This window comes from Rattus rattus, chromosome 1, assembly GCF_011064425.1.
Source record: "Rattus rattus isolate New Zealand chromosome 1, Rrattus_CSIRO_v1, whole genome shotgun sequence".
Taxonomy (NCBI): domain Eukaryota; kingdom Metazoa; phylum Chordata; class Mammalia; order Rodentia; family Muridae; genus Rattus; species Rattus rattus.
The window spans coordinates 164541520-164560573 of record NC_046154.1 but is presented as its reverse complement, the minus strand read 5'-3'; the positions used below and the strand labels follow the sequence as shown (position 1 = coordinate 164560573).

General features: G+C 46.8%; 1 pseudogene; it reads left to right on the top strand.

The window, feature by feature from the left end:
* Positions 1-9105, top strand: part of LOC116911251 — an 80462-nt pseudogene extending 71357 nt beyond the window's left edge.
* The last annotated feature ends 9949 nt before the right edge of the window (positions 9106-19054 follow it).

The window sequence follows — 19054 nt, the reverse complement described above, 5'->3', positions numbered from 1 at the left end:
AGGATCAGAAGAAAGACAGGTCAGTGGCTCAGCCTGAGAAACAAGAGTCACTTGGTTCTGTTGTAGTGAAGAGATGCTATGACCGAGGCACCGTATACGAGAAAGCATTTAATTAGGGTCCTGCTTAGTTCCAGAGGCTGGATTCATGACCGTTATGGTGGGGAGTTGGGTGGGAAGGTGGGTAGGCATGGATCCACAGTGTGTGGAGGAGAGAGAGAGAGAGAGAGAGAGAGAGAGAGAGAGAGAGAGAGAGAGAGAGAGAGAGACTGTGCCTGTGGGCGTCTGAAGCCTCAAAGCCCAGCCCCAGTTACATACCTTCTCCAATAAAGCCACATCTTCTAATCCTCCCTAAACTGTCCAGCAACAGGGAACCAAACATTCAGAACTCAGAGCCATGGGGACCATTCTCATTCAAACCTCCACGCGCTGTAACCTTCAGCCGTGAGCCAAGCTAAGCCCCTCCTTCCCCGAATTGCTTGTGTGAGGTAGTTTGTCACAGCAGTGAGACAAGTCAGGGATATGGGAAGAAGGAGGCAGAAGGGATAGTACAAGATTGCCAAATGGCAAGCAGAATGCAGGGTATTGTACGCATAATATCTACAGGGTATTCAGCACCGACTGTTCATGCGGTGCTCTAGGTGAGGTCTCTTCATTGCACTGCTCAGCCATGTTTGACAATACCAGAAACTGGGGCATATGGCAGTCACATATGTAACAGCCAGCTCTTAGGAGCATCCCTACAGGGATGGAAACTAGGGATCCGAGGAACGTCAACCGCTCACGTTTCCATAGCTAACACGGCTGAGATGGAGCATTTCCCCCGGTCCTTCACTACCACCACCCATCCTCTCTATTTTAAATATTTGGGGATGAGATATGTAGAGGTGAAGAGGGAGAAGGTCTGCTTTCATAAACAATGGGCCACGGAAGAGGAGTCAGAGGAGGATGGGAAGATTGCACACTCCGTCTGTTCCGGGAGTGTTTCTCAAGGGAGGTGTACTGACAGCTTTGGGCTGGGCCAGCCTTTTCTCTGTGAGAGTCTTTTGTGCCTTGCAAGACACTTTGCAGTCTCCTTAAAATCCAGGAGTTCCCCCTTCTGTTTATGATTCAACCAATGCTGTCAAGTGTACCCTGATGTCTCAGGGGAGTGGTCCCATCTGTCCTTCCCAAGACTCACCATAGATCAAGATGCCTTCCTGAGACCTCCTAGCTCTCGGGTTATAGTCAGTAATTCTGGGCAGACGCGACTGAGTGAGAGAATGAATGAGTGAAAAACAGAAGTCAAGACAATGGCAGGGGAGTTCATCTGCATAGACTATTCCCATGGCCTTGGGGTACTTATTTATACGGCTGGGACACTCCAGATGATATTCAGCGGGGACTGTGATGGATGGCTCAGAGGTCAGATGAAAGGGCCCAAACCCAGTCTGCTCTGCAGTTTACCAGTCTGCTCTAACCAGACTCCTTCCTGGCACTTCCAAGACTGTAAACGAGGACTGTGCACTCAATGGCAGTCTCCAATGGGAGCAGAGGGAGGGAGGGAGGGAGGGAAGGAGGGGCACACGCCTCGCTGTAGTAAAGTGGGGTACCATCACCCTCCGCGCTGCTAATGCAAACCAGCTGCTGGCTGGCCCCGACTTGCGATAGAGCAGGCAGAATTCTTGGACACTGAGTTATTCTTAGAAGCATGTGCTCGGTCCCCTGGCGGGGCTTACTATGAACTGGCTATTGCCAGCCCCCTGTCAGGATGCCGTGCCAGCAGACCGGGGGAGTGATTGTTCTTACTTATAAAAAAAATAACTTTGGGATTTTAATTTCAAATTACCCACAGAGATGGAGCCTGGATATGGGAAGGGTAGGAAGAGCAGAGGAATTGGGATGAGGGAAGGAGAGGGGGCAGAGGGACAGTGGCTGTTCAGACTTTCATTCTACTCCTGTGTTTGGAGTTTCTCCTTCCCGGGGGTGGGTTCTCATCACAGCACAGTTGTGCGGTACCTGGAAGGACACAGGTGACCTCATGCCCATCTTAGTGTGGGCACTTCTGCGTGTTCCTAGCTTCCCTTTAGGGAGCACTTTGTGTACCAGACTCCTTTCTCTTGGGGACTTTGTTCAATGAGCACGGGACACCATGTGGTGGGTATTAAGTCTCGGAAGGGTAATCTGATAGAGCTCCAGCAATATTGAACAGCACAGGCGAAGTCTGAACTCGGGCCAGCTCAGTCCTACCTTCATATCTGTGTCGAATACCAACTATGTGCCAAGGCTGAGCTAGACGTTAAGACTAGGACGCTAAATAAAATGACTGGATCCCGGACCCGTGTCTTGCTCTTGTGCCGTCTGCAGGAGAGCCAAGTGGATAACGAGGAAGGGCGGTAACAGGATTTGTCAGGCAGAAGATAAGACCCGCTGTGACCTCTGTCGTGATAGGACAAGCGCAGCTTTGATCTCAAGGAAATACTTGGGTCTTACATGGGCATCTATATGGAAGGCCATGGAAAAAGAGTACTCAGGCAATGGCGCCAGGATGTCCAATGACATGGTCAGCAATTGCAAGTGGCTTGGGATGCGGTGAGGGTGTGGAAGATGAAGTCACTGAAAGACAAGGAAGCTCTGAGCAGGGTGGGTCTTATAGGACAAAATGTGGAAGCTTGAGTTTTGCTCGGGGGACCAAAACCCTCCGTGCATCCACTAGTCACTTGTTTACTGACCATGCGTTTATTGAGCATCTACTCTGGCTGGTATCTGTACTATAGTGGAACAGAGATTCCTCTGTGAAAAAAAGTCATTAAAGGAGTCACCATAGCAGATGAGCTGAAAGATGACCCCAGGAAGATCAAGGGTTAATGGCTAGGAGTTCAGGGGTGTAGATAATCTCAAGAGGGGTCTTCTCCACTTGGCAAATGTGAAGATGAATTAACGGTCATTTCCTCTGCAAAGCGGGTGGATGAACGCACAATCGTATCAAGGGAGGTGCTTCTGTGCAGCTTCCAAGACTCTTACCCAGGTCCTTGCTCCAGTCAATGAAGTGTGTGGGTCTAGTGAGGTCCATTTGCATATGGATGCAGACTTGTTTATGTCAATTTCAGCTGTTGGTTATCTGGTGAGATATTTTTGAAATAGAACATGGTGTCTTTCAGAGGGGACTAGTTCCAGAGAGAGAGAGAGAGAGAGAGAGAGAGAGAGAGAGAGAGAGAGAGAGAGAGATGGGGTGGGGTGAGGGGTGGGGAACAGTTTCTGGGAACACCAGGTTGAAGAGATCAAAGAGAACTGAGACAGAACTTGCTTTGGAATTAGGTGTGGATGTGACAATGAAACACTGCGGAAAATCATAAAATCCTAGCAGCATTCTGCACTTGGGTAGCTTTATGGGGCCTTTGAAGGTCTCGCTCGACTTCCAAGAACGTCCTGCTGGAAACTGTGGATGAGGTATTCTAGGTGTGGTTTACATAAAACGATGACAAGGAGCTGCAGTCAGCTGACCCTCTCTCAGAGGAAGGCCTTGGCTCCACATCAAACAATGGAGAGATGTACGTGCAGTTATATGCTTTAGGTCAAAAATTAGACAGGTCTGGTGTGTGTGTGTGTGTGTGTGTGTGTGTGTGTGTGTGTGTGTGTGTGTGTGTGTTTTCTCAGCTTCCAGATTTTTTTTTTTTTGGCTGAAGTAGAACATACATCAAGGACTGTGGTCGAGGGTAGAATGGCTTGTGTTTTTTGTGACATGAACACCTAGTGTCACCAGGAACCCCCATCGGGGAGGAGGACTTTGCCAGCTCCCCAAACCTTTTCCAAGGCTCACTCTAACCATTACACTTTCCCTTCACATGCAGCTCCTGCTTTGGCTTCTGTGGCATTGATTGCTTTTGCCATGAGTTGAATACAGTTAAATATTACACACACACACACACACACAAATATATATACACACACACACAAACACATTCATACACACACATACACACACAAACACATACACACACAAATATATATATACACACACATACACATACACACACACACAAACACATTCACACACACACATACACACACACACACACACACACACACACACACGGATACTTTGGATTTGACTAATTTTTTTAAAACTTACCTCTTTGCTTGTTATCACGTTTGTAGAATCCATCTGCACTGCTTTGAGTTGCAATCATTTTCTCAATCTCACTGTGGTTCAGAACTCGATGAGCTGTGTAGTGCCGTACAACACATACTCAACAAATGGCAGAAAGAGAAAAGAAGGGAGCGGTGTCTAGAGGATCGGAACTCGAAGCACGAGTGTGTCTTACAGAAGGGCATGTGCTAGACTGACTGTCTTACAAGATGCAGCTGGGTATCGAGTTCACAATGGCCATCTTCCTGCAGGAGAGACTGAGACCCCAATGACGCTCAGTCACTAGGGTTGGATGACTCAGTGTCCTGTAAGGAAAGGGCTGGAGGGTTCCTGGAGTCATCCAGCCTTCAGTCTGCACTGGAGAACCAGAGAAGTTGGGTCCTGACGACAGTGAAACTTCTTCAGACCAATATCTATCTATGTGGCCAGAAGACACTGCATGCTCTGGTAGAGGGTTCTCCTGGAAATTCGCCTCATAGACTCAATCAGAGGTATGTGTCTCTTAGGTGGGGCCAGAGTCGATCAAGATATCCAAGAACATCTATAATCCGTGCTGTGATATGCATGCATTCATGTTTACTAGACATAGATGAAGAATTTTCTGAAGTGCTGTGCCAACTCATGCTTCCATTTGTAGAGGACAAGGTTCCAGGGGCTCAGCACATGATACACTGCAGATGCTAATCTGTATTGTTTCTAGTTTTAGCCTTTATCATACAGGTGAGGTGGAATTTAGGTTTTCAAATAAAACTCTTGTGAAGGAGTAATTTGATTTACAGGGAATAGCATTACAGACCCTACACTTAGTCTCTCCTACTTGCTGCAACCCACATTATCCTATTAGCTTTTGGGAGCTAAGGAGTAGATAGCCGTTTCTTTATTAACTAAACTCCAGCCTTTATTTAGACTTGACCTGTTCTGCCATTGTGGTCCTCTCTCTGGTCTCCTCAGGCCTAGGGAAATGTTTCGGCTTCCACTGTTTGATGGCCTTGAGAAACATTGGTGAACTTATCCAGTGAACTTATCCCGTAGTCTGCATCTGTCTCATGGTTTTCTCATGAGTAGAAGGGAGTTAGAGGTTGGGGAAAGAGTATCTCAGAGGTGAGGTATTTATCTTACTACACTGCAATCAAGGAAACCACGATGACATCACCGGATTAGGAAGCCCTCACGTGGCTTTCCTGATTGAATTTCCTTCACTGCTTAAGCTCACATTTCCCCATTGCTTCATCTAAAGTCATGACTTCTCTTGTGCTATTCTGGAGTAGAAGGAAATCATGAAGTCTAGCTCATTCTTAAGTGGAAGGGAAGGGAAATGTTTTGATCCCACTTCTTGGAGCTGGAGAATGTATATTTATTATTTATAATTATTCTGAGGGAAGATGAGTTTAATCTCATTCATTCATTCATTCATTCATTCACCTCAGTATTTTATACTTTGGCTGATAACACAACCCAGGTTATTTATTAGTTATTTTCGTCAGCATTGACCACTGGTACTCCTCCAGGGTGGCTTTCTTCTGTCCCTTTAAGGTGCCATGGCCCACCCTCCTTTTTTTTTTTTTTCCAGTGTTCTCACTCCTCTCTCTCTCTCTCTTTTTTTTTTTAAATTAACTTGGTATTTCTTATATACATTTTAGTGTTATTCCTTTCCTGGTTTCGGGCAAACATCCCCCTCCCCTCTCCCCTTCCTTATAGGTGTTCCCCTCCCCACCCTCCCCCCATTGCCGCCGTCCCCCCCACAGTCTAGTTCACTGGCGGTTCAGTCTTAGCAGGACCCAGGGCTTCCCCTTCCACTGGTGCTCTTATTAGGATATTCATTGCTACCTATGAGGTCAGAGTCCAGGGTCAGTCCATGTATAGTCTTTAGGTGAGTGGCTTAGTCCCTGAAGCTCTGGTTGCTTGGCATTGTTGTACATATGGGTCTCGAGCCCCTTCAAGCTCTTCCAGTTCTTTCTCTGATTCCTTCAATGGGGTCCCTATTCTCAGTTCAGTGGTTTGCTGCAGGCATTAAGCCTCTGTATTTGCTGTATTCTGGCTGTGTCTCTCAGGAGCGATCTACATCCGGCTCCTGTCCGTCTGCACTTCTTTGCTTCATCCATCTTGTCTAATTGGGTGGCTGTATATGTATGGCCCACCCTCCTTTTAAAGCACTTTCTCACTTTCTGGAATCAAGTAATCATCTAGGCTAGTGCTGTGTTGCTTCTGTCCAGTCTTTTTTTTTCTCTCTCTTTTTTTTTTTTTTTTTTTGAGCTGGGGACCAAACCCAGGGCCTTTGCGCTTGCTAGGCAAGCGCTCTACCACTGAGCTAAATCCCCAACCCCGCTTCTGTTCAGTCTTAGACTCGGCTTTTTCTCTAAGGGGCTGGGATTTCATTTGTTGGAGAACAATGTTACAAATTCAGGAACTCTGTGTTGGGTGTGTCATTGTGTCTTCAATCTGCTATTTGGACACTCTTTTTAATGAAATCATTATTGGAGTCATTTGCATGTTGTCTGTCTGTCTGTCTCTATCTATCTATCTATCTATCTATCTATCTATCTATCTATTTATCTATCATCTATATATACATCCATTTCTCTATCATCTATCTATCTATCTATCTATCATCTATCTATCTCTATCTATCTATCTATCTATCTATCATCTATCTATCTATCATCTATCTATCTATCTATCTATCTATCTATCTATCTATCATGTGAGGTGACTCTGTGTGTGTGTGTGTGTGTGTGTGTGTGTGTGTGTGTGTGTGTGTGTAAATCACTGGGCACTTGTGGAGGTGAGAAGACAATTTGCATGAGTGAATTTTCTTACACCGCCCGGATCCTTAGGATTGAACTTCATCAGGCTTGATGGCAAGCAGTTAGTACCAGCAGAGTCGTCTCCCTGTCGGTCTGTCTGTTTTCCCACTGGAATATCTACTGTTCCCCACACTGTGGGTTTTCCCAGGCTATATATTCTGAATTTGAGTCCTTTACTGGGAGTATGTGTGGCAAATGTCCCCCACCCCACCCCCAGCTCTGTAGCTCACCCCTCCCTACTGCCAGAGTGTTTGACAAGCAGGGCCTCTTCCACTTGGTCATTTCCCCCTGCTGGATGTTTTTAGGATCTTAGGTTACTTGTGAAAGGTTGTACGCCTTCACCTTGTGTATTCAAGGTACAGGGCACCCAGAGTTGATTTCTGATATAGTGCAAACTGGAGTTTAATGATGTTTTTGGTGTTAGCTTCGAATTTTCATTCTCTGTCTCTCTGTCTCTCTTTGTCTATGTCTCTGTCTGTCTCTCTGTCTCTGTCTGTCTATCTTTGTCTGTCTGACTGTCTGACTGTCTGTCTGTCTCTCTCTCTCTCTCTCTCTCTCTCTCTCTCTATGTGTGTGCTCTCTCTCCCCTCTGTCTCTGTGTATGTGTGTGTGTGTACGAATACCACCTTTTATATTAATGCATGCTTTTTCTTGGCTGGTGAGCTGGCTCAGTGATCAGGTTGATTGCTGCCAAGCCTGACGATTCGAGTTTGATCCTTGGAACCCACTGGTGGAGGGAGAGGCCTCACTCCTGAACACTGTCCTTTGACTTCCATGTCCATAGACACGGAGTAAAATAAAATCATCCCCATCAGCACCTGCTGTCTTTATACTTTCTCTCCTCTATTGAATTGTTGAGGTGAATTATATTGAGTTATAGTGATTGATTCTAAATGTAAAATGAAGTTTGTTGCTATGATGACCCCCCCACCATATGTCATTCTTTTTATATGTGATTAGGTGATTCCTAACAGTTTTCACGTATGTTTATGAAAGCCCTAACTGCTACCACACTCTGTTCTTACCCGGGTCCAGTTTCACGGTCACTGCTGGCAGTAAAACATAAATTTAGACTATGTTTTTAAGTTTTGCTTCCCTCATCCCTGGCTTTTAAAAAATCCTTTTAGAATCTCTCCACTCATTTTGTTTTCAGTGGAAACTCCAGGATTCTCTGATATCCCCAGGAAAATGCGGCGGAGTGGACCAGCTGAGGATTGCAGCTCTGTCACCAAGCTCACAATCACCGGGTGTGCGAACCTGTGGGCTCCAGTCCCTGTCCGATTTTTACTCCTTTTAGAATTTTAACTGGAGACGACTCAAACATTCCTGAATTACTGTGTTGGTTATTTCAATTTATTTCTTTACTCATTTAGTCAGCTTGACACAAGCTCAGGCCATCTGGGAAGAGCCAATTTTTTTTTCTTTTCTTTTCTTTTTTCTTTTTTTCGGAGCTGGGGACCGAACTCAGGGCCTTGCACTTGCTAGGCAAGCGCTCTACCACTGAGCTAAATCTCCAACTCCGGGAAGAGCCAATCTTAATTTCGAAAATGTCCCATCAGATTGGCCCCCAGGCAAGCCCGCGGGATATTTTCTTGACTGATGACTGATAGGGCAGTGGGCTCACTTTGAATGGCACCACCCCTGAGGTGCTATTTGGACAGATAAAAATGCAAGCTGGGCTTCCACAGGAGGCCCACGCGCGGTCGCTTGTGCCGCTGCCGCGTCTCTAGTGATCTCTGAGAAGTTCCAGGATATTTTGTGAGCTCTCAACACTAACATCGATGGGCGGTGGAAAACAGCCTTTGCTGTCACTGCCGTTAAGGGTGTGGGGCAGAGAGACGCTCACGCCGCGCGTTGAGAAAGGCAGACATTGACCTCACCAAGAGGGCTGGAGAACGCACGGAGGAGGTGGAGCGTGTGATCGTCACACAGAATCTACGACAGCACAAGATCCCAGACTGGTTCTTGAACAGACAGATGGATGAGAAGGACAGGAAGTACAGCCAGGTTCTGGCCAACGGTCTAGATAGCAAGTCGCATGAGGACCTGGAGTGGCTGGAGAACATTAGAGCCCATAGGGCTCTGTGTCACTTTTAGGGCCTTTGTGTCCGAGGCCAGCACACCAAAACCACTGGCTGCAGGGATTGTAGTGTGGGTGTATCCGAGAAGAAATGAGTCTCTGGGCCTTTGCTGTTAATAAATAGTTTGCCTGTGGAGGGGGGAAGCAAACTGGGGAAGCCATGGGGAACAAGTTATTAAGCAGTGTCGCTCAGTGGTCTGTGCTTCGTTTCCTGACTGCAGATTCCTGCCTTGATTTCACTTGCTGATGGCCTCTGTTCTGTAAGCCAAATAAGCCCTTTCCTCCCCAGGTTAGCTTTGGTTAGCAATAGATGGTCGTTTCATCACAGCAAGGGATGGTTTTCCCTCGCCATCTAAACAGTGCATCACAGGAAATCCAAGGTGAAAGTCTTGTGTGTTTCTGTTTGGTTCCCAGCCTTCTGTTCTCAGCTTGCTTTAAGGTGCTGGGTCTCTTCTCTTTGGAACTGCGGTTCCTCCATAACTGGCTGTGTTGGAAGACAAAAGAGTATCCTTTTCTTCTCCTAGCTGTGTGTGAGAGAGACTGTGCTGGCTTAGGATGTGGGTTCCGGGAGAGGTGGAGGCCCCTCTGTTCAAGAATGTCTTCTTTGTTCTAAGAGTAACAAACTCTGCCGAGCCCTTTTTCCCTTTCGGTTTTCAAGGTTCTTTCTTAGACACAGGGCTACTTCATAGCCAACCCAGCTTGCAAATGCGTTCCTGGAGTCTGGGCTTGGGGATCTTCAGTTGGGACACACTCAAGCCAGCAGTAGCTTTAGTTAATTCCCTTGCTCAAAGCGTCCTTGAGTTTCTCCTGTCTCTGTCCTTCCATCCCCACAGTGCTTGGGAGAGAACCCCTGGAGTCCACTCTCTCAGGAAACTCCAGTGCATGCTGCGCATCCATCTGTTATTGAGCTCTCCTTTGCCTCAGAGCTGGACACAGACTCACCCCATGTAACTGTAACTTTGTATAGCTTGACTGGGGCCCTCCCCCAGCATCCACCCGGGGCAAGCAGCACCGCCCTCTTCACTCTTACAGAATTCTCTTTCGCTAGATTCCGGTGTGAAAGGCATCATGGAGTGTTTGTCTCTCTGGGTCTAACTCATTCACTTAGCATAATGTCTCCAGGTTCAGCAACAACCCTTTCCTTTTAGGGCTGAGTAATGCTTTATCATTTATACCACAGCCGAATGATCAGTTTATCTGCTGATGGATAGCTAGGTTATTTCCCATTTTTTTTTCACTAGATAGCCAAGGCTAGCCTAGAACTTGAACTGTTCCTTCCTTCGTTTCCTAAGTGCAGTTCATGCCCTGGCTACAGTGAAAAGCCCGGTTATATATAAGGAAGAATGGGTATCATAGAATATGCTGACTTTTTCTTCTTTGGCTATATCCCCGGAAGTAGAAGTTCTGGGTCATAGAGTACTATTTTTTAATTTTTCAAGAAAACATTACCCTGTTCTCTTCATGGCTGCATTCATTTACATTCTCACCAACAGTAACCAAGTGCTCCCTTTCTTCCAAACAGTCCCCAACGCTTCTCACGTTTCATCATTTTGGTAAGAGACCCTGACAGACCTGGGTGATGTCTCCGAGTGGTTTTCATTGGTGTCTCCTGATGAATGATTTTGAGCATTTTTTCCTATCCCTGTTGCCTGGTTCTGTGTCTTCTTTGGAGAAAAGATTGTCTCCTTGCCACGTTTGATCATTCATTAATCAGATTTTATTTTCACTCAGTTGTCCAGTTTCTTGTTTATTTGAGATATTAACCCCTGATCAGATACATAGTTTGCAAATCTTTTCTCCTGACCGATAGGCTTTTTTAAATTGTCGATTATTTCCTTCGCTGGGCAGAGGACTTCTATTGTGATTTAAAGCTATTTTAAATCTTAACAATCTTTTTGAGGCAGTGTCTTATGACTCCTTCCTCCCCTTCTTCCTCTTCCTCCTCCTCTCCTTTCTCTCTCTCCCCTCATGCTCCCTACCTCCAATCTGCTGAAGCAGAGCCTTAAATAAGGCAAGTGTGTCAGTCAGTTTTCTCCGTGAGACAAAACACCTGAGACAATCGGTCACAGAGAAGAAGATCAGGTTGTGGTTTCAGAAGTTTCAATCCACGGTCACCTGGACCTGTTACTTTGGGCCTGTGATAGTTCAGTCTATTATGATGACTGGGAGGGAGGGAGGGAGGGAGAGGGGAAGAGAGAGAGAGAGAGAGAGAGAGAGAGAGAGAGAGAGAGAGAGAGAGGTTTCAATTTCACCTTCAAAGGCATCTTTCCCGATGCCCTAATTTCCTTCCACTAAAACCTGCCTCTTAAGGCTCTGTCACCCAACACAGGCTGTTGGTCACATCATTCCCACGTGGGCCACCGAGGGAACATTCTATATCCAAATTGCAGCATCAACTTCACCGAGGGCACAGAATCAAGTCGCTTTTGGCACAGTGTACTGCTCAGAAGCACGCCACGGGTTCTCCCATGTTTCAGGGCATTGATCAGGGGAGGCCACCTTAGGGTGTGTCTGCTGCGTAAGATCTGTTGCAACAATTCCACTCCGCCCTTACAGTACAAAGACAGCTGTAGACAATACATAGGAAGAAACAGCTGAGCGCAGTTAAGTCTGAAACTCCTTACAATAACAGGCTGAGGGCCAGCGCTGGTTAATGGATGTCAGTTTGCCAATCCTAGTTTTTACAACTCAGCAAACTGTTGACCCGAACCTGAGACTTTCGCAAGGAATTGGTCACAACCTTATAGCATCCATTTAATAACAAATCTCACTAGTAGTTTCCCCGCCAGGAGCTGTATTTATTTTACTCTGCGACTGACTGGCTTTATCTTGCCAACACTGTAATTTTATGTTACCGATGAGGGCTGAGGTGGTTCAGTGGGTAAAGGCACCTATTGCCAGTTCTGATGACTGACGTTCAATCCCTGGGACCCACACAACAGGAGGGGAGAGTGGACTCCCTCAAGCCGTCCTCCGACATTCACACACGCACTATGGCATACATGCATGTGCGCACGCCCAGTGTTTGTTTTAAAAGTTATCGAGGTAAAGCTCCCTGGCGGAAACCAGGCTGGTGTTTACTTTTCAATTTGTTTGGGTTTTCTTTTTTGCTTTGGCCAACAGGAAGCTCAGTGTCACTGATGTAGAGCCATCCAAAGTTAAAGACTCTGTGGGGTGGTCTTCATTTTCTGTATATGATTTCATTTAACTTTCTCCATATGATTTCATTTCTTTTTTCAGTCTTTATTTCTTCTTTTTTTCTTTATTAACTTGAGTATTTCTTATTTACATTTCGATTGTTATTCCCTTTCCTGGTTTCCGGGCCAACATCCCCAACCCCTCTTCCTCCCCTTCTATATGGGTGTTCCCTCCCCATCCTCCCCCCATTACCATCCTCCCCCATTACCACCCTCCCCCAACAATCACGTTCACTGGGGTTCAGTCTTGCAGGACCCAGGGCTTCCCTTCCACTGGTGCTCTTACTAGGATATTCATTGCTACTATGAGGTCAGAGTCCAGGGTCAGTCCATGTATAGTCTTTGGGTAGTGGCTTAGTCCCTGGAAGCTCTGGTTACTTGGCATTGTTGTTCATATGGGGTCTCGAGCCCCTTCAAGCTCTTCCAGTCCTTTCTCTGATTCCTTCAACGGGGATTCCCGTTCTCAGTTCAGTGGTTTGCTGCTGGCATTCGTCTATGTATTTGCTGTATTCTGGCTGTGTCTTTCAGGAGAGATCTACATCCGGTACCTGTCGGCCTGCACTTCTTTGCTTCATCCCTCTTGTCTAATTGGATGGCTGTATATGTATGGGCCACATGTGGGGCAGGCTCTGAATGGGTGTTCCTTCTGCCTCTGTTTTAATCTTTGCCTCCCTATTCCCTGCCAAGGGTATTCTTGTTCCCCCTTTAAAGAAGGAGTGAAGCATTCGCATTTTGATCATCTGTCTTGAGTTTCATGTGTTCTGTGCATCTAGGGTAATTCAAGCATTTGGGCTAATGTCCACTTATCAATGAGTGCATACCATGTGTGTTCTTCTGTGATTGGGTTCAGTCTTTATTTCTCTTATTTACTCACAACTCAGTTTATGGGCCCTTGCCACATCATGGGTGTCTGTCTTAAGTCCTCTCTGAATAAAACTGGGAAATATTTCTGTTTAATAATATTTGTGTATGGGCATTTTGTCTGCATGCCTATCTATGTACCACATGCATGTGTGATGCCCCTGAAGGCCAGAAAAGGACATTGGGTTTCCTGCACCTGGAATTACAGGCAACTGTGAGTTGCTAATGTGAGTGCTAGGAATTGAACCTAGGACCCCTGCAAGGGTAGACATTGATTCCAGTACTGATCCATCTCCTAGTCCGAGGAAAATGTTTTGAACAATATTAAAGGACTGTCTCTTGGCATACGTGAGGTAACAGAATGTGAATAACCCTTATATTGTAATCGGAACAAATAATAATTCATTAGGAAAGCCTTCAAGTTCTGTCGTGATGATTTTCAACCCCAGGGAGATATTGAAAAGTTCAACCTTGGGGAACACTGCTGGCTTCTTCTTGTCGGCTCTGAGCTCATTCGAAGGAGAGGATCCGTGTGATCTCATGGTCACTGCACATTGCGCCGGGCTGGCTGCACCTGGGTAGGGCTGCGCTGGGCAGGGACCACGGCTCAGTGCCTCCGGACTCATGAGATCACAGGCTGTGTCTCACAAGGGTGCTATTGTGCCTGGTGCCTCTGTGGTGACTTCATTGCTGGGCTGTCTCCCTCCGAGCTCTCTTGTAGTCCAGGGAAGGCAGCTGTACAATGGTTCTTTGGTGAAATCACGCTACCCGGCCACAGCTGTCAATCAGCCTTACTTGGAACGCTCTGGTCCTTTTTCGTCTCACTGGGGCAGGTGCCTGCAATGAACAGGGATGGTAGACCTTGGGTACCTAAGGCTCTTCTCCTGGTCACGAGATGATCATTCCGAGGCCAAAATGTCTTTTTCCCCTGGTTCACGGCGTGGGTGCCGCGAGTGCTGCGATTGTCTTTGAGGTCTGTGTGAACTCTAGATGTATGGGGGACTGACTGATGCTTAGCATGTCTATTAGTCTTCGGCGTGCACCAGAAATAAGCTAACTGAGGAAAACCTATGCTGCTCTTAGGAAGCAACTATTTTGTTTGTGTCCAAACTATCTTAAATCGAGTCAATGCAACATGCCAATGTTATTCTTAGAGCCAGACTGCGTCGCTCAAAGCCTCTTATACCACGCGCGAACCTGTCTGCATGACCCGACTTCTCTACTTTCTAATGTATAAACTAAAAACTAGAAGAGCTAGCAAATGTTCCTCAAGTTCCTGCTTGCTTTCTTGGTTTGCTCTCCCTTTGCAAAAGCTGGCTGCTATGACACAAAATCATTCAAGTGGCAGGGAACTGAAGCCTCGGCCCTGTGAACATGAGCTCTTTGATCTCAGCTTTCTGGGGGCCACAACCCTAGCTTGCTTCAGGCCTGCAATCCCTCCAGAGACTCAGAGTTAGAATCACAGGTTGCTTCTGATCTCTTGATTTGTGGAGACTATTTGCAAATGCTTCTTGCTCGAAGTTACCAAGTGCTGAGACAACTCGTTACACAGCAAACGGTAGCTAACACAATACAATACAATACAGGAGTGTGCAAAATGAACTTGGCTCCCTAGCAGAGCTGAGGGATGAATCAGTTCTATGTGTGCTAGTGAGTCGTGTAGAGTTTACAAGTGTGTGCCTGGTGTGTGTGTGTGTGTGTGTGTGTGTGTGTGTGTGTCCATTATGACTCTGGTCATAAGACACTTCCTGCAGTCAGGGAAAGTTGAAGAGATGCAAAAGTAACACAGGTGAGTGGGGACGATGGGAAAGGTATTTTTTTTTTTTGGTTCTTTTTTTCGGAGCTGGGGATCGAACCCAGGGCCTTGCGCTTCCTAGGCAAGCGCTCTACCACTGAGCTAAATCCCCAACCCCGGAAAGGTATTTTATAAGGAGCAAATACATGCAAAGGCCTGGGTGGGGTGAGAGATCTTGGTGATGGGAAAGAGGCCAATAGATACTGAGGTTTGGGCTGGTAAAGGAGTTGGGACTTTCTAGAGGTTTAGGTAGAAGTTCAAAACTATCAGCCTTATGATCACATAAAGAGGGGGGCCAGAAAAGTGAGAACCCAACCATTTGTGTGCTGTTCCACGACTGTTCTATGATGAGACTATATTACTATCACACTCTTGAATACATGTTACTTTATTTCTTTAAACATAGAAGTAACTCTGCATACATGAACTTGCCTCATTGAGAATACTTTTAAGTTGTGATGATTTTCTTACGATATTGTTGCTAAGAGAACCCGAATATCTTCATGACTGATGGCAGATTGCACCACCATCCCTCGTGTCTGAGGGTTCCGGACTGGGTGAGTTCATAAATCAGAATGTGTTGTATCTGTATGAACACATACCACACACACTTCCTCTGGTCACAATTCCTAGACAATGGAGTATCATGAGCGTTTGCCTAGCAGTTACATTGTGTTTGTTGAAGTCATCTTTTCAAGAGGCGATTTAAAGTGTATGAGATGGTGTGCCTGGGTCGCATGTAGGTCTTAGGTCATTTTGTACAAGGGACTTTAAGCATCCTCGGCGTTGTTTCCATAGGGGTCCTGAAACCAGCCTTGCCTGCTACCATCCATGGATACTGAGAGCAGACTGTGTTTAAATGCGCCTCCGTTGATTTGCCCAATCTCTTAGTGATGCACAGTGAGGGTGGAATTTTTCCTTCTGTTACAAGTAACACAGGGTTGATATGAGGAAGGTCTGGCTTGGTGAGTCGCACTTTCTGGTGTATTTTAGCAGGGAGTTGAAGGGCGGACAGGGGAGAAAGAGATAGACAGCCCTAATTCCCCAGTATGTTGTGGCATCATCTCTGGTATTTCCTGACACATTCTTGGTTTGGAACATCTCACATCATAGGGCCCATCTATGGTCTGGGAAATGCTCTCAGGTTCTATCCAGTAGGCTTCCTGCCTCAGCAGATTTTCGGTGCAGCCTACACTGGCTCTGCCTGCCTCTAAGCCCCGCCCTTCCTTGTGCTGACCACTGCCCTGTAATACATCTCCCCTGTCCTGGGTTTACTTGCTTGTTATTGCTTTCCTTAGGCTCATCTGAGAAACATTATCCATGCAGGCTAACCTTAGTCTCCCCCATCCCACCCCACTTAGGGTCTCATGTAGCCCAGGCTGGCCTGGAGCTCTATATGCAGCTGAGGATGACCTTGGATTTCTGATCCTCTTGTTTCTGTCTCCTGAGTGCTGGGATTATAGGTGTTTTGCCAGGATGGTCAGATGTCCTCATTTTGTTCTATCCTACAAAGAATGGGATATTCTCCCACATATGTGTAGTGTCCTGTGATCCCTTCCAGCTCTGAATCTAGAGTAATATATTAGTATAATAAGTTTATGCTTTTCTCCTACTCAGCTATGAACTTAATCAGGGGGAGATATTCATAATTTCTCTTTTCTCTTTTTCTTTCTGTCTCTCTGTCTCTGCTCTCTCTTCTCTCTCTCTCTCTCTCTCTCTCTCTCTTCTCTCTCTCTCTCCTGGCTGGGCAAATGAGTCAGTGAGCCTAATGGAAAGGCAAGCAGTGGGCTCCACCCATGGCTGGGTTTCTGCTGGGGGAAGATAGTCCAGTGGTGAAAGGGAACTGAATTACTAAGAAGGCTGAAATGGTGGAGTATGAGGGTCTATCCTGGACTGGAAGGAAATGCACACCCAAGGGGCTGGTATCGAGGAAACAGAGGCTTCCTGGACTTCAAACTCAGGACTCTGGGTTTGAAGGACAGGTGTGGTGAGAACGGTGCCAAGGTTGGACTCCTAGGTAGTAATTCAGCCAAGCATAAATGCCACCCAGGGGAGTGCTAAACAGGCAGTTAAAACGTTATCTCTCTTACAGTCCCTTAACAGTAGTCTCAGGTGGAGTTAGGATCTATACATTGGACTGACAGCCCAGGTAATTCTTGAAATGGGATCCTTTGGAAGAAAGCGGATTGTTTAAGATTTCTGAGGTGGGGGTTGCTTCTCCTGCAGTCAAGTCTGGATGTGGTCACAGCAATGGATGCTTGGGAGGAGATCAGAAGGGAGAGAGAGTGAGGGTCCCAACATGCACTGGACAGTCCCTGTGTATATGGTAGTCACTCACAATTGGGTCGTGCTCGGGGGAAGAGGGGCTCAGTCCCATCAAAGTCTTCTAGATGGAAGGGAGTGTAGGAAAGGGGTATCAAGTTATCTTGATGCCATAGTGGAGACTTCGTAACTAACGCCTAAGGTCCTTGGATATTCTAGTTTGGGTATAAAATGTCATACCCAGGCTCAAGTGTTTGCAAACTTGGTCCCAGGCTGGTGGGGGCTGTTTGGAGAAGTCGTGGAACCTTTAGGAGGTGAAGTGTAGCTGGAGGGAGCAGATTGCGAGGCGGACCAGATCTTGAGGTTTATAAACTGGCTCTGCTCCAGTTCCCGATCTTCCCGGGTGCAAGCGAACAGCCTCAGGCTCCCAGGCTGTAACAGAGAGCCACCTTCATCTGCTACATGAAATACTTTACCCAAGGCAAGTTATAGAAATAATGGTTGCAGGGAGGGGTTATGGTTTCCGAAGTGGCAGGGAAAGCCTGGCTGTAAGGAGCAGACATGGTGGCTGTGAGCAGAAGCTGAGGGTTCAGATCTCAAACTGCAAGCGGAAAGCGGAGAGAGTGAACTCCAAATGCTGCCTGTAAACGCTCGGTGGCAGGCTTCCTCCAACAAGGCCACAGCCCATTCAAATGGCATCGCTAACTGGGACCAACGACTTACATGTCTGAGCCCATGAGGGACATCCTCATCCAAACCACCACAAACCGTATCTTCAAACTGGGAGCCCGATTGCTGGACCGACTCGGACCCACCGGTGGTTTAAATAACGACACGGAGACTTCCGCTGTAGTTTAAAACTTAGACCTTTGGCTGGGGTAGTCTTCCGTCTACTGTTTATACCTAACCCAACTAGCCTGCAACCCGCTACGTGACTAGCTCTGTAGCTCCCTGCTCCCCTCCGCTCTGTGTCCATTCCCTTTCACGTCTGCTTCTAAATCTCCTGCTTCTCTGGCCTCCCCCGCATCGCGCTCCCTGACTGAAGTTCCGCCCTCATACTTCCTGAGCAAGATATTGGCTGTCGGCCAAGCAACCAGAGCTTCCAGGGACTAAGCCACTACCTAAAGACTATACATGGACTGACCCTGGACTCTGACCTCATAGGTAGCAATGAATATCCTAGTAAGAGCACCAGTGGAGGGGAAGCCCTGGGTCCTGCTAAGACTGAACCCCAGTGAACTAGACTGTCGGGGAGGGCGGCAGTGGGGGAGGGTGGGGGGGAACACCCATAAGGAAGGGGGGAGGGAAGGGATGTTTGCCCGAACCGGAAAGGAATAACACTCGAAATGTACATAAGAAATACTCAAGTTAATAAAAAAAAATTAAAGAACACACCAAAAAAAAAAAAAAAAGATATTGGCTGTCGGATCTTTGTTACAACGAATTAGCAGTGAGACAGCACCTGCTACTTCTCTTAGATTGCCATTAGGCAGTTGAGGAAGGGCAAGCATTTACAAAATAGAACACTTGGGCCACAGCACCAAAATCCTGCTAGCACTCAGCTCTCTGTGGGTACAGAACCAACGATGGAAAATACAGAGATACACCTTAATACAATGTAAGGAATTTCACCCCAATGGAGCCCAGATAAATCCCTCTTCCCTTAAATGCTTATCGTGTTTTGTCACAGCAACAGAAAAGTAAATGCATTGGGTGGATCTACTTAGAGCCTGTTTGGGAAAGAGAAGCAGAGGGACTCTATTGGAACTTTTCTTACTAGACCTTCTGGGGCTCCAGGGCTAGAAGGGGATGGATAGGGCGAATGCCCTGCAGAGAGATCACAGGAGCTTTGTAAATTGTGGGGACCCATGTAAAGACCCTCTCTGGAAGGCCATATGGGGCTTGAGATTAGAGAAGGGGCTCTGTTGG